Source organism: Benincasa hispida, chromosome 3, assembly GCF_009727055.1.
Source record: "Benincasa hispida cultivar B227 chromosome 3, ASM972705v1, whole genome shotgun sequence".
In the NCBI taxonomy this organism is placed as follows: Eukaryota; Viridiplantae; Streptophyta; class Magnoliopsida; order Cucurbitales; family Cucurbitaceae; genus Benincasa; species Benincasa hispida.
Window position 1 is genome coordinate 23,652,435 of NC_052351.1, and position 14,977 is coordinate 23,667,411.

The window sequence follows — 14,977 nt, forward strand, 5'->3', positions numbered from 1 at the left end:
CGGACACAGACCTGGACGGACGCGGAGCGGATTTGTCTTCAGTCTTCAATGGTGCCGGTGGACATGGACACCGACCTGTCTTCACACAGACGCGAAGGCGGATACATACTTGGAAGTGGCAGACGCGGACGGAAGCGGAGGCGGACAACAATCGGAAGTGGCAGACTGTCTTCACCTAGAGCTGGAAGTGGCGGTCTTCACTGTCTTCAATGGAGGACGTGGACCTGAAAGTGGCGGACGCGGACGGAAGTGGCAGACTATTTTCACCTGGAGCTGGATTCGGCAGACGCGGGCAGTAGCAGTAGGGTTTTAGTTTTAGGGTTTAATATTTTTGGCAGAAGTACAAGGAAGAAGGAAAGAAGAAAATTTTGGGCTTTTTACTTTTTCATTTTGGGCTTTTTTTATAAACATATATACAAATTAATAAGTTTATATTATTTTAAATATATATAAATATATAGATTTATATAAAAAAATATATAAACTTTGGGGTCGAGGATTGATCGGGGTCGAGGTTGAGGACGGGGTCGGGGTCGGGGTTGGGCCTTGAAAAAATTCTCCAGTTTGACCCCATCCTTGTTCAAATTGAGAAATCCTTGACCCGAACGGGTACCCGCCCCCACAGGTTTTTTTTGTCAATCCTAAGGGAGTGTTTGGCTCACCAACATTAGTTGAGTTGAGTTGGTATAATATACCAACTTCATTGCTTGGCCCACCAATTTCAAATGTTGGTGGAGTTGAGTTGATACCAACTCACCCCAACTCACCGCAACTCTCCCTTCTTCCCATGGCTTTACCCGTCACACTCCGAGAACTAACTCCGAGCTCCGACAACCACCTCCGATGATAACTTTTAACTCTGGGTTTCGACAACTACCTCCAATTACAATTTTGATGACGAAATCTGGACTTCGACAAACCACCTTCGATAACAGCTCCGATGACCAACTCCGAGCTCCGACAACCTTTGTGCGACCAACTTTGACAACTAATTTTGACCTCTGACAACTACCTCCGGTGATCAAACTCTGACGACCACCTTTGTGCTACCAACTCGGATGACCAATTGGCTCCGACAACAATCTTCGATGACCAACCCAACTTCGACTACAAACTCCTATGAAAACCACCTTCGATGATCATCTTTGAGTGAGCAACTCCGATGACCAACTCAAACTCTGACAACTAACTCTAATACCACCTTCTTGCGACTAGCTTCAGACTTCACAGTCACCTCCGACTATAATCTCCAACAAAAATCATCTTTGATGATCAACTTTGTCGACCACTTTCGCCTGACCAACTCTGGGATTCGAAAACCACCTCCGATGAAAAACTTTGACAACTAACTCTAGTACACCTTCATGCAACCAACTTTAGTCTTCGACTACAAACTCCAGCAAAAATCATTTTTGATAATCAACTTCAACAACCATTTTCGACTAATATAAGATTGATGACTGTTAAAATATGTTGTAGGGTTGTTGATTATATAAAAAATATTATCTTGTCTACATTAAGTGCAATATTTATACGTAAAAAATTATAAAAAAAATATTTTTATTTAATTGAATTTACATATCAAACAAGTGTTTAGAATATTTAGACGAAAATTATGTATGTACTTGAAAAGTATGTAACATATAACCAAAAAAAAAAAAAAAACCATAAAATGAAAACAAAATCTTGGAACATTTGTTCAACAAAAATGAGTGAAAAATAGAGATTTATTCTCTGATGATCTTCCAAATTTAGAAGAAATGAAATTGAAATTGTAGAAGAAATGTGGTAAAATTCCATTAACTGTTACGATGATGGGAAATATTTAATTAAAAAAATTTATGACATAGTAAAAATATAGAGCAACAATAGGAAGAAGAAGAAGAAAAAAAAAAAAAGAAGATAATGAAATTTATGGAGAAAAAATAGCTAGAATTAAAAGTTTTGATTTCGCTTTGGTTTCTCATTTTATATGAACATATTTCTACAAGAAATGTAATGACTTAATTTTTGTTCATTGCCCCCCAAAAAAAGAGAAAGAAAGAAAAAATTACAATCCATGCATCAAATAGCCATATATATGAACTCTGCACCCAAACACAAATATATGAATTCAGACCAAATAACTCTGCACCCCAAGCATAGACATATGAACTTCATACATCCTATCTGAACTTTGCGCCTCAAATAGCCACTAAAAGCTTTAAGAAGATAGAGCTTAAATCTATATACGAAAATTTTCTAAAGCTTAGAATATTTACTAAATATTAGTTGTGAATTAGGCTATTAAACTAAAAAAAAAATAGATGGGACAAATAAATAGCAATTTTAGAGATTTCATTTAGAAAAATTGCAAAATGTTTTAAGTGTTGTGAAAATGAAAATTTTGAATTAAGTAATAAAAAACAATGATGAGAAATTGTCAAAACTGCCATCACTTAAAATAAAATAAATGACAAATATTAATTTATACCCCTAAACTTTAGGGATTGCATCAATTTAAACCCTAAACTAGAAGTTGTATCGATTTAAAACTTAAACTTTGAGGTTGTATCAATTTAAACCTTCAACTTTGAAATTTGTATTAATTTAAACCTCAATCTAATAATTATATCAATTTAAACCTTGAACTTTCATAAGTGTATGAATTTAAACCTTGAACTTTCATAAATATATCAATTTAAACCCTAAACTTTCATAAGTATATCCAAATAAAACATAAGAGAGGGTTTAAGTTGATACAATTATGAAAGTTCAGAGTTTAAATTGATACACTTATAAAAGTTCTGGTCTTAAATTGATACATTTATTAGTTTAGAGTTTAAATTAATACAATCCCCAAAATTCAGGATTTAAATCGATACAATTATTAGTATAGGGTTTAAATCGATGCAATATCCTAAGTTCAGGAGTATAAATTGATATTTGCCTTAAAATAAATAACATTAAAAAATTGAATCTAGAGAGTTTGTAAAAGATTCAAAAAACCACAAATACACTATAAACTAAACAACTATCACGCTAAATAATACGCCCTAACATACATCAAATCTACATCTATAAGGTATGATTACTACACTAAACTAGACATGCATAAAAATAAAAAATAATTAAAACCAAAACGACCAAGAACTGATCTAATTGGAATAAAATTGAAAAGCTTCTACCCCAACACAAAACCAAATTAAGGATTGCAAGATGAAGAATGAATCTCATCTATTTCTATCGTCGGACAACAAAATCGACACTATCAAGTCTGTTTCGCAAGTAGAGAAACTTAAAACCTTGCACGATCTTTCTTTTCATCATGCAATGTAATCTGTTCTACACTTTGTTTCCCCCATTTAAAGTAAGAAATAAGTGCTGAAAAAAAAATCTTTGAATTAATATATAGATATTTTCATTTTTTTTTTCAAAGATAATTAAAGATTTCTAATAGTTTTTTTTTAAAAAATATATATATAAGGTTTTGTTTTAAACAATATTTTAATTGTAATCTTTAGGCAAAACAAAAGAATCTTCGTTCTGTAGAATATTTTCCCCTACTTTTTAGGATTCCAAAATAGAAATGAAATTTTATTATTTATCTCTGTCTTTTAACTATCAAGTTTAAAAATAATCAACTATTTAAGTGCATTCAAAGAAGGATTAATCTTATGAAAAAGAGAAAATTGAAGAACAAGGGTAAATTATTTTAGTATTATGATCAAACTGTTGGGAAAAATGATCTGTTGTTGTAAACTCATTATTCAAATACACTGTATTTCTAGAAGTACCAGAAGATATGTAGTCGACTACTAATTATCATTATTTGGTAAGAAATTATTAAGTTCTTTAACAATTTCTTATAGGTGTGACCCTTCACTTACTAGAGTTCTGCCCCAATAAGCTTGCTGAAGGGAAAAGCAAATTGGAGCAAAATCTAAAGCGATCTTATCCATTTCTGGAGTCTGTCCTTGATATTGATTCTAACACCTTACGAATGGAGGACACTTCCAGGGTACCACAAGGCTGAGTATGAAGTCTCACTATGCAAACTAATGAAGGAGACCGTAGGATATGTTGACACGCGTCCTTCTCCCACTCACTATAAACACTTTCTCCATTCACCTTGATATCGACCTATACAAACACTTTTCAAAGGGAGGACTAGGTGCCACGAAGCCAAGCATTATGAATTTTTCGGGAGAGCCTAAGAAGAAAAATGACATATCATATAAATCTTTTTTTCTCTCACTAAGTATTTTAAAACCCAGGGTGCACACTTAGGTAATCTTAGGTTAAGTCATCTATCTAAATATTTGTTAATTGTTGCAATATAACGTTTATATTGGATAGTTTAACAATAAGATCAAATTTATTAAACATTTTAATAAACTACCAACTTTATTGCATGCTTATAAAATCTTTTGACTAATTTACCTTCCAAGTCAATTCCCAAGTCTGAGTGTTTCCTTACGGTCAGCTTAAGTACCTCAATTTTAGACAGAACATTCCTTAGATAAAGATCTCTTATAGCCAAATTATTTTATAAATTTAATATTTTATTAACTCTTTTTAATCATATTAAAAAAATAAAAAGATTAAACCTAATTTCTAATATTTATTAGAAATATTTTATCATAAAGTTTTAATTTCCAATTTTTAAACCTTTTAAAAATCATGAATTAAAACCTCGTGTTTGCATGTAACTATTTATTATAGATTTTTATGTCATATAACTTTTATATAATTAATAAAATTAAAACCTATAACATGCATCTAAAACATTACCAATATAACAATTATATTTAAACTAATTAATGTAATGCATCATGCATAATTTATTTAATCATGCAATAACTCTTATATTAAGAATAAACAATTAAAACCTTATTATATGCATTTTACTTTTGTTAACATTCATAATATAACTGTTATATTAATATTAATCAAAACTATATAGTATACATGTTTTTAATCATTCATTAAAATATTATAATATACAAACTATATTATAATCATGCAAACTATATAGTATACATCATGTTTGTACATACTTTTAAATGTAACATAAACTTTAAATATAACAATTATATTTAAATATGATGCATGATCATGCTTAACCTATGATGAGATTTTAAACGATATGACATACTTGGTGCAACATATAATTGATATAATTTAAAACATACATCAAATACATTATTTAACTCTATAATAACGATAGACCGGAATTTTGGCATCCTAAAAACTAGAAAAATAAATAAAATTACAATAGTTTTAATATATCCTAAAGAATGCAATCAATATAGTAACAACTTGTCAGATTAGTCCCAAAACCCTAATTTTGGCCAATTGATGTTTCTTTACAGCGTAGATAAAATTGCTATGTCCAGGAAAATCCATGACAATAAGGACGGTTAGATGTCAGATGTTTTTATGTCGTACAAAAGATGACGGTTAGACAGTACCCTGCACAAAATCCTTTTGGGTCTGCACTCCGAATTCTGATTTTCAGCTCAGCCAAAAAATTCCATGACCGACACAAACTTATATGACCTGATTATAAACAATTTTCCCAAAAATAACGGACCTTACATTGATCAAATTAAAGTAAATTGCAGGAAATCTGATGCTAAAACTCCAAAATTCATCTGTTATGCAAAAACCATCCATACATTTTCAAGAAAAATGCATAAAACACCCACCATTTTTCTGTCTTTCTTTCTAACAACGAAAAATTAAAAGCAAGACATGACTCTGATACTAATTGAAGGGATTGAATCTCGTACAGAAACATGTGAATGCTCAAGCTTCAAAATTCGTTAAAGAAAACAAAAACAGAAACCAATTTAAATTAAAAAAAAAAGTTTTGAAAAACTTAGTTTTGAAGACCTTTCTTCAAGTGAAATCTCCTGTAAATGTGTTTCGATCACTGTCACTAATGAATCTCTTCTATTCTCGGGTAGAATTGTGGCTTGTGGAAGCCCTTTTGGAAGTGCCGGGAGGAAGGAATTTTTGAGAATTTTCCTTTTTTGTAAATGCCACAGAGGAAGCTACATAACAAAATCACCCCGTTTTCTTCTTTTTTACATTGAGTCGAGAGAGAGGGTTAGTTACCCCTCTCTCCCACTAACTCCTCATAATTCCGCATATGGGGAGTTATTTTATTTAATATTTAATTAAATTAAATCATAATCTAATTTAAAATAATTAAATAATATTTAATAAATCTAATTTATTAAATTTATTTAATTACCTATCATATATTTTATTAATATTATATTTAAATCATATTTAAATATATTTTTCTCTCATAACCTATAGTTTTAATATGAATTTTATTCATATTAATTTTAACATATAGTTGTGATACAAATCTAATTTATATTATTTAATATTTGAACATTATCAAATATTTTAATTTTCTCATATAATAAAGTTTAAATTTTAATCTAATTTAAAATTAACTTTATAATATAATGTATCCATGTACATTATATTAATTGTATCATAGACAATTATATTTCCTAAATAATTTGAACAGTTCAAATTAATCTAAAATTTTAAGAATTCTATTTTTTACCCTTAGTGAATTAGCAGAGAGACCTAATGGACCTACAGATTAGAAACTTCAATGATACGTAATTAATTAATTAAATTCTTTAATTAAATTAATCAACATTCATTAACTACAGATCACTTTACTAAAGACCCACAACTGCATTCTTCGCATTGTAGATGTATTTTTGTGTCTATGGATATAACCATTACCAAAAGTCAATCCTTTACGAGTTGTTCACCATATAGCCTAATAGAACACAACAGTGAGGGGCAATCTGCCCATACAGCTAGCGAGGAGGATGACACTACTAGCAAAGACCGTATGGCGAAAACGTCGTAGGCAGTTTGGGATTCATGCAATCAGAAGGAAGAGTCGGCATTTATTTTCCCTATAATTACCTCTAGTTCCTTATGTCTCATTGACTGTAAAGAACTGACTTCCTAAGACACCTCATAGGGTCGTTACTACATGCATGCATAAATACTTACATTAAAAAAATAAGAAAATTGGACAATTTTATTAAATAAGAATTTGAAAAATCCCAACTTATGACTTCAATCATTTAATTTGTGGTACCCTAAAACATAAACTTATCAATAAGAAAATCTAACTAAAAAAGAAGATTTTAACACCTAAATTCTATCAAAATGAAATTCATGAAAGAAAACCACAAAACACGGAAAAATGTATGAACTCAAATACAGAAGCGTTTCTGGTTGCATTGGCACTGTCACGAATTCCTCTTGTCAGTCACTCGAGTATCTTTGCCCTTATGTGAAAAACATATAAACATAAAGGATAAGAATAAAATACTCAGTAAGTGATCCCATTGTCGGGATCAGGCTATACATTCTCATGTAGTGAATGCTTGAGCTAGTGGGTCAAGTAAACTGTAATTGTTTCTGAATGGTAGACTATGGAGATAACCTATCTCGTTTTGACCTGCATATCTAGTGGCCTAATGGCACACCGTCAAAACATGGAAAAACATGAAAGTGAACCTGTCGATTCACGGAGTCGTAATATGCAAATGAACTCGTCGGCTCACGCATGTTTAGTGGCCTGAAGGTGAACCATCAAAACATGAAACTGGATTCGTCGGTCCCTTGAAATAAAAACTGCGTCGAGGCGAGATGGTAGATCACCCTTGCTAGTCTAATCATGCATCACATACATAAATTTCATTAATGATCCCACAATACAAATCATAACATATTATGTAAATCCAATCATGCTCATAATACTCATAGCTTTCATGCAACAAAAAGTGTACCATATATTCTAAATCATGCTTCTAGAGTCTATTAAATAACTTGATAAATCTAAACTAGGGCGTCTGGCACAAAGGCACTAGTAATAGTACTACTTACCTCAAGACTTAAGCTCAAATAACAGACAAAATAGTCCACTTCTTGGCGTAGAAATCTTGGATCAAGGTCCCTAATGCAAAACACACCATTCAATTTCAGCCTTTGGGGCCAAGTCCGAAACAAACAAAAACTCATTTTAATGATCTTCAAATAACTTATCCAAATCTTACCAAAATCACCCATACAAGTGTTGGACAGCCTGCTTAAATGCCTCAAACCTCTTGTCTAAATTAAAAATAAAACAACCACAGGTAAAAATTTACAATAGATAACCAAGATCTTTAAGGAAAAAAAAAACACCCAAAATTGCCAACCATACCTAAACCAAAATTCCAACAAAGATCCAAAAGAACGGTGTTAAAACAGTGAAGTTGGAGCACGATTGTTGGTGGCTGAAAGGAGATTTTCACGAGTGATTCTTGACCAACGAATCGCAAATCTAGCCAAGTGACGAGTGAATGAAATTAATCCACCGGAACGACGGTCGGTCTACAGCATTGGACGACGCACGGATGCCGAACGAAACCCATGAACCGTGCGACTGGATGGCGAGTTGACGACACTGTTGGTTCGGTGAGATGCGACGGCCTGAAACGCGGTGGCTAAGCTTCAAAACACTGAACAAAAGAATGGAGGTTGTCACTCGTGTCAAAAAGAAGAAGATAAGGATTTCTCCTTTTTCTTATTTCTTTTTTTCTATATGGGCCTGTTTGGAGGCTCAATATCCCATGTGGGGTGATGATATAGCCCCTATATCACTGTTTGGCCTACTGATATATCATCTCCCATTTTCACTTTCTTCAACATGTGCACAGTAACTCTCATTTAACAACTCTTTCAGCTTCTCCATCCCCCACTTCCTATGTCTCATCTCTTAACATGTGCACAGTAACTCTCATTTAACAACTCTTTTAGCTTCTCCACCCCCACTTCCTATGTCTCCTCCCTTCTCATACCCGATTGTCACTCTCGTCACTCTCTCCTCCCTTCCTATGGCTCACTTATGTTTTTATTTCTTTATTCTTTTCTTGAGTTTATTTCATTATACTTTCAGTGTAATTTTTTTTCACTATATCCATTTTATTAAGAAACCATGGTATTTCAATCTAGTTGCATGCATCCATTTTTTACCTTCAATTTACATATATCGTTTTTTCCTCCAGTGTCCTATGATAGAGTATATTAATAATTTATATCTATAAATTATGTCATTCGAGTTTTCATTTTTATTTGCTTAGTATATCAATTATTTATCTGTATAATACCTATAAAAAAATTCATAATATTTTGTATAAAATTTTTGTACACAATTAAAAAAAAAAAAAAAAAAACTCTTCATATACAACATCAATATTCAAAATTTACTATTCAAAAGCCCATTATAAAACCTCAATAGAAAATGAATATATATATGAAAAAAACCTCAACGAAATCCCTAAAATCAAACATAAACAAAAGTTTTTTTTTCTTTAAATGTCTCACTAAAATATTTAACTGACCATTCATACTCTTAAGTTCTCGATAGTTTTTAAAAATTAAATTTATAAATACCACTTTCACTCATTTATTTTTATTTTTTATTTTTTATTTTATTTGTCTTATTTTTGAAGACCCTTTTTAAAATTCAAGTCACGATTGAAAGTATATATATATATATATATATATAGTATTAAAAAGTGGAAAAAGGTTTTAGAAAAAAAGTTGGTACATCCATCCCTAGTTTAGAATTAAATTTCGTATTTTTAAATGTTGGTATTTCGTTGACTAATTATGATTAATCTAAATTTTGACTGAATTTTTTTAAATAACAATAATAAAGAATTATTTGAAAGACAATAATTGAATACAAAACACTGAATTGATACAATAATTAAATTATAAGATTAAAAAAAATATTGTTCATTTAGACAAATTATTTTAGAGTAAAAAAACTAAACCAGATAGGACTGATATATAAACTCTGCACATCCAAACATTGACATATGAACTCAGAAAACAAACTCTACACCCGAAACACAGACATCAGAACTCCAGACATCCTATATCATCTTAACGCCCCCAAACAACCCCTAAATTTGTTTCCTCCTCAAAATCCTAAACTTCACTATAAATAAATTTTTAAAAAATACCACTTTTCCTATTCCTTAATAAATTTCAAAACCCCAAATAAATATAAAAATAAATTCCTTTTCTTTTCATTAATATCCATATCTATTAGGATTCCAAATTCAAACATATACACTTATATATATTTCATATCATAACTCTTTCTGAGCCCAACTCAAAATTAATCCTCCAAATTTTAAATTACAATTATCACTCAACAATTTAAACCCTTTCAAAATTTCTTTAAAATCGAACAAATCCAAAATCATTCAATTGCCTAAGTTTCGGCCTCAAAATTTCAAAATAAAATTCTAATAATTTTAGAAAACTAATTTAAAACCAACATTGAACCAACCATGGTCGATTTGAAAAATGACCAAACTGCCCTCGACGGGCATCTAGACGAAAAATCGACCGACAGTTTGTTCGGTCGGTCTATGTTGCGCTCAAAATATGCGTCGATTTTGGTCTGTAAGATGTATTTGTGTTATTAATGTTCTGCGTCTAAATGTAGTGAGTATGCATCGATCACGAGTTTTCTCGTTCTCAAGCCAAGTGTAACCTGATTACGAGTTTCTCAGGGTGTCAGTTTGAACATGGGGATTTGTACCAATCGAGACAAATAAGTATGAGTATGCGATAGAGTTAAAAATTTATAAGAATGAGGTCAGGGTCTGGGAGAAGATTAATACCGCATTACCAAGCATTATCACAAGAACTTATTCTGGCTCACAACTTCTAATTATTGCACACCTTTCGGTTGTCAGCCACACTTACCATATCTCTATGATGCATGAATGAAGTTGTTAAGAGCGCAAGGTTGTTTCTAGAAATATTTCTTGCTTTGTTTAACGAGTTCTAAAACTGCTTTCCTTCTTAGGAGGTTAGTTATAGCTACTTGTCTCTATGAGTGTTCATAGGCTAGCATTTAAATGACTATATATTAAGCAAACAAGACATCATTTTCAGATTCTACTTAGCTCATGATATTAACCTTCCCCCTTACCCCATTGAGATTAGTGGTCGTGGAAAAGGTTAAAATGAAAGCAAAGATAGAGGAAATGATGAATGAAGACATGATGATATTAAGATAAAGATATAGTTGTTGAATACAGGTGAATAATTTCTTAAACTATAGTGCAGTACAATAACAACATGGTAAAAGAATAAGGTGAAGAGGTAGTTGGTAGCATTTTCTTGCTCACAACAGGTGAATGTCTAGGCTACTGGTGTTGTTATGGTTGAGCGGGATGGAGAAGGCTCTCTCAGACTTTTGCTCCGGTGAAGGTCCGATGATGAATAGAGGTGAAAAAGATGGAGTTGGATTTCTCTCTTGTAAATCATAGAATCTCTGATTGTAAATTTTCTAATGATATGATGATGATCCTTATTTTTGTCATTAAGATTCTATTTATAGAGCCAGGCGCTATTCCTTGTTGGGATTCTCGCTTTGATCAGTCGTCATCATCTGACGCAGTGGTACGAACGTCAGCACTGCAATCATGGTCAACGTTCTGAAAGCTTGACAGAAGATCCTTTGGTACAATTTTAGAGATCCCAAGGCATGCGATCGTCTGTTTGTTCTTTGGAAGATCAATGCATGCGGCATCTCTTCTGGTCATATGCAAATAAATACTTTTGGTGCAATATGCTCATGATATGCGGTCAGAGGGTGCTTTTGAGATGCTTTAGCGCAAGTTTGATATTTAGCATGAATTCTAAGCATGAATGACGCGTAATCTTCTTTCCTTCCTTCATTATTCTAAGAAAAAGGTTACAATAACTTGTATTTCTACAAGTTATCACACTTCCAAATTTAGAATAATGCTTGTCCTCAAGCATATCTTATACTAAGAAAATTCACTCTTACCTTACATCATAACATTGCCTGACTAGCTTCTCAAAGTGTGTTTAACTAATGACAATCCTTTTCCAAGTAACCTATTTCTTTCGAATCTGGTTACTTCTCTAAGTAAATCTTTTCTTATTCTTGAATCTAGAAAACTTTTGCTCAAAAATATTTTCCTCGTTTCAAATACTTTCATATACATTTTTCATTCTGAAATGTATTCATTTGTAGCCACGAATATTTTACGTTTTACTTATTCAAATTGTAGGCAATGCGTAGGACTTGGTTACTCCCTTCATTTTGGATTGCCTCCACGGGTACGGTGTCATGTGAGCATCCAACTACTTTTGTATCCTAAGTATGTAGCGGCTTGTGAAGCTGCTAAGGAAGCTATTTGGCTCAGGAAATTCTTGACAGATCTGGAAGTTGTTCTAGACATGTCAAAACTCATAACACTTTATTGTGATAATAGTAGTGTTGTGGCTAATTTCCGAGAGCCTAGGAGTCACAAGCGCGGTAAACACATAGAGCGGAAGTATCATCTCATCTGAGAGATTGTGCATCGAGGGGACGTGATCATCACGCAGATAGCTTCGAAGCACAATGTTTCTGATCCATTTACAAAGACCCTCATGTTGGAGAGGTACCAGCACGCAACAGAAGAGAACCTGACCATAAGCACTCTAATTCATAAATTTTGGCATAAAAGAAACATGCTTAAACAGAGTTTAATGAGTTTCAAGAACATATCTTTGAAGAACCGTTGAAATCTCTATTTTCAGTTGCAAAATCATCCAAATCTTTGTGTAGACCACCACAAGATCTTCCTTACTATTCTCTTGGTACTGTAGATTGAGTTGTAGGACTCAAAATAAGCCGGAATCAAAGAGAATTGGGGATAACTCACTACAACAACTCAAAATGAAGAAAACCTTCTTCATCTGAATTTTTCAGAAAAATTCTATCGGTTCATCATTCCAACTTCACTCCAATCTCTTCAATATATTGCAGACTATCATGCAAAGAGATTTGTTCCATGGGATACAACTCATGTTTGGAGAAAATGAAGGTTGAAGAGGTGAGTTCCTAGTGAGCTAGTTGAAGATGAATTTGAAAAACTCATTTTTCAATTTTGAAGAGGTGTGTTCCTAGGGAGCGAATGTTTGCGAGCAAGATCAACGCAAAGCTTTGCAGTGAAGTTGCGATAGATCAATGAATTCCTATGATCGCAATCTGTGCATTGCGTTAACGCATATTTTGCAAAAAAATATAAAGGTCAACTGTTCTAATGTGTTTGACGAATGCGACCGCAATATTATAGATTTTATGCTTAATGGACGCAATTTAACATATTTCATCAATGCAATCCAACATTGTTTAAGAACTTAGCACTATGATAACGTGCATTTCTGCCCGTTATCACACCCCCAAATTTAAACAATGCTTGTCCTCAAGCATAAGCTAATAATTCTTTTAGCAAGTCAACCGCAAAGTTCTTCTCCTAGATTTCTCAAGAATACTTCGTTCAAATCCTATATGCTAGAATTTCCTTAAGTCTTATTCAAGTCACTTCCTAAAATATTTCTAAGACTTAGGAATTGCAAGCTTAACTTTCAAAAGGACTTTACTAAATTCTGGAACATCGCATGATTTATTTCACTAAGAAAATTTTCCACCGGAGTGTCAAATGATTTGTCCTTGCATAATTTTTTTTTTATTGCCATATCTTTTTCTCTGACCTTGCACTGATCCGAATGCCTTGCCTTCGTTTTGGTTTGCCCCTATGGGTGTCATGCGGATGTCCAACTACGAGTAATGCACTATTCCTCAGACTAAACTTATACCGATTTGGCATTGGAGTTGCGGTCATTGATTTATGCATTGATCCTGGTGACTTACTTTCGTTTTGGCTTGCCCCCACGTGTGTCATGCGGACATCCAACTACAGGTAAATGCCTTTCATAACTTAACTCTTATCAACATGGGTTTCTCATTGCGTTGACAGTGGAGTTGTTATTCTCAAAAAAATATTTTGTATAAAACCTGACCATGAAGGTTAATGTCTCGTTTGTTCTAGGTATACAGATCTTTCAGGATCGTAAGAACAAAGTGCTAGCACTGTCTCAGGCATCGTACATTGACAAGTTTTGCTTAAGTACTCGATGCAGGGCTCCAAGAGGGGCCTACTGCCGTTCAGGCATGAAATCACTTTGTCTAAGGAAATGTGTCCTTACACACCTCAAGACGTTGAGGAGATGAGACGGATCAGTCTAACCTAGGCCATTTTAATGTTGCTAACCAGTTTACGAAGGCTCTCATGGCTACAGTGTTTGAGGGTCACCTACGGAGCATGGGTCTACAGGATTGCCCGCAGTTGGACTAGGGCAAGTGGAAGATTTTATTGTACTGGCCTTTTATGCCCTAGTTTATTGTTTTGTACATCCCATTTCACTTTAAGGACAAGTGGAAGATTGTTAGGGTTGATGCCCTAAAGTCTCGTGTCCTATTGTTAATATTATGATATTTATTCACATCTTGTGTTTTGCTCTGTTATTTGTTTTATTTGCTTTACCCACAAACCATAATCATAAAATCCTTGGTTACTGTATGTGAACTCAAACATGTTTGTGGTGACAAATACAAGTGGATCATGTCTTGAGTGATAACTAAAATGGTTTGTAGTATATTGGATATAGGAGGAAACCTTATCCTGATAACGCTACGGACGCGCCCCGCTTTGTGGAATGGTCACAGTGTTATGACTTGTCACAGATAGTCTGATCCTGATCATTTGTGTTGGGACATGCGAGCAGGGGCGTCCTATACAAAGAGTTTGTATAAAACTTGACCACGAAGTGTTAATGTCTCGTATATATACATCGTTCATTTGACAGAGATTCACTTCACTAGGATGACCATAGGTAACATGAACCTCAATCCTGAGCGAGTTGGGAACTCCTGCCATTGAGGGCGGTCCTTTGAATTTGTATGGGTGTGAGTGGCCAATTCGCCGATTCAAACCTACCATTTTGGGGATTCGGTCTGATTTGGGATGTGGGAACTCAGCTACATAAGATGGAATTCACTCCTTTCCCGAGAAGAGGT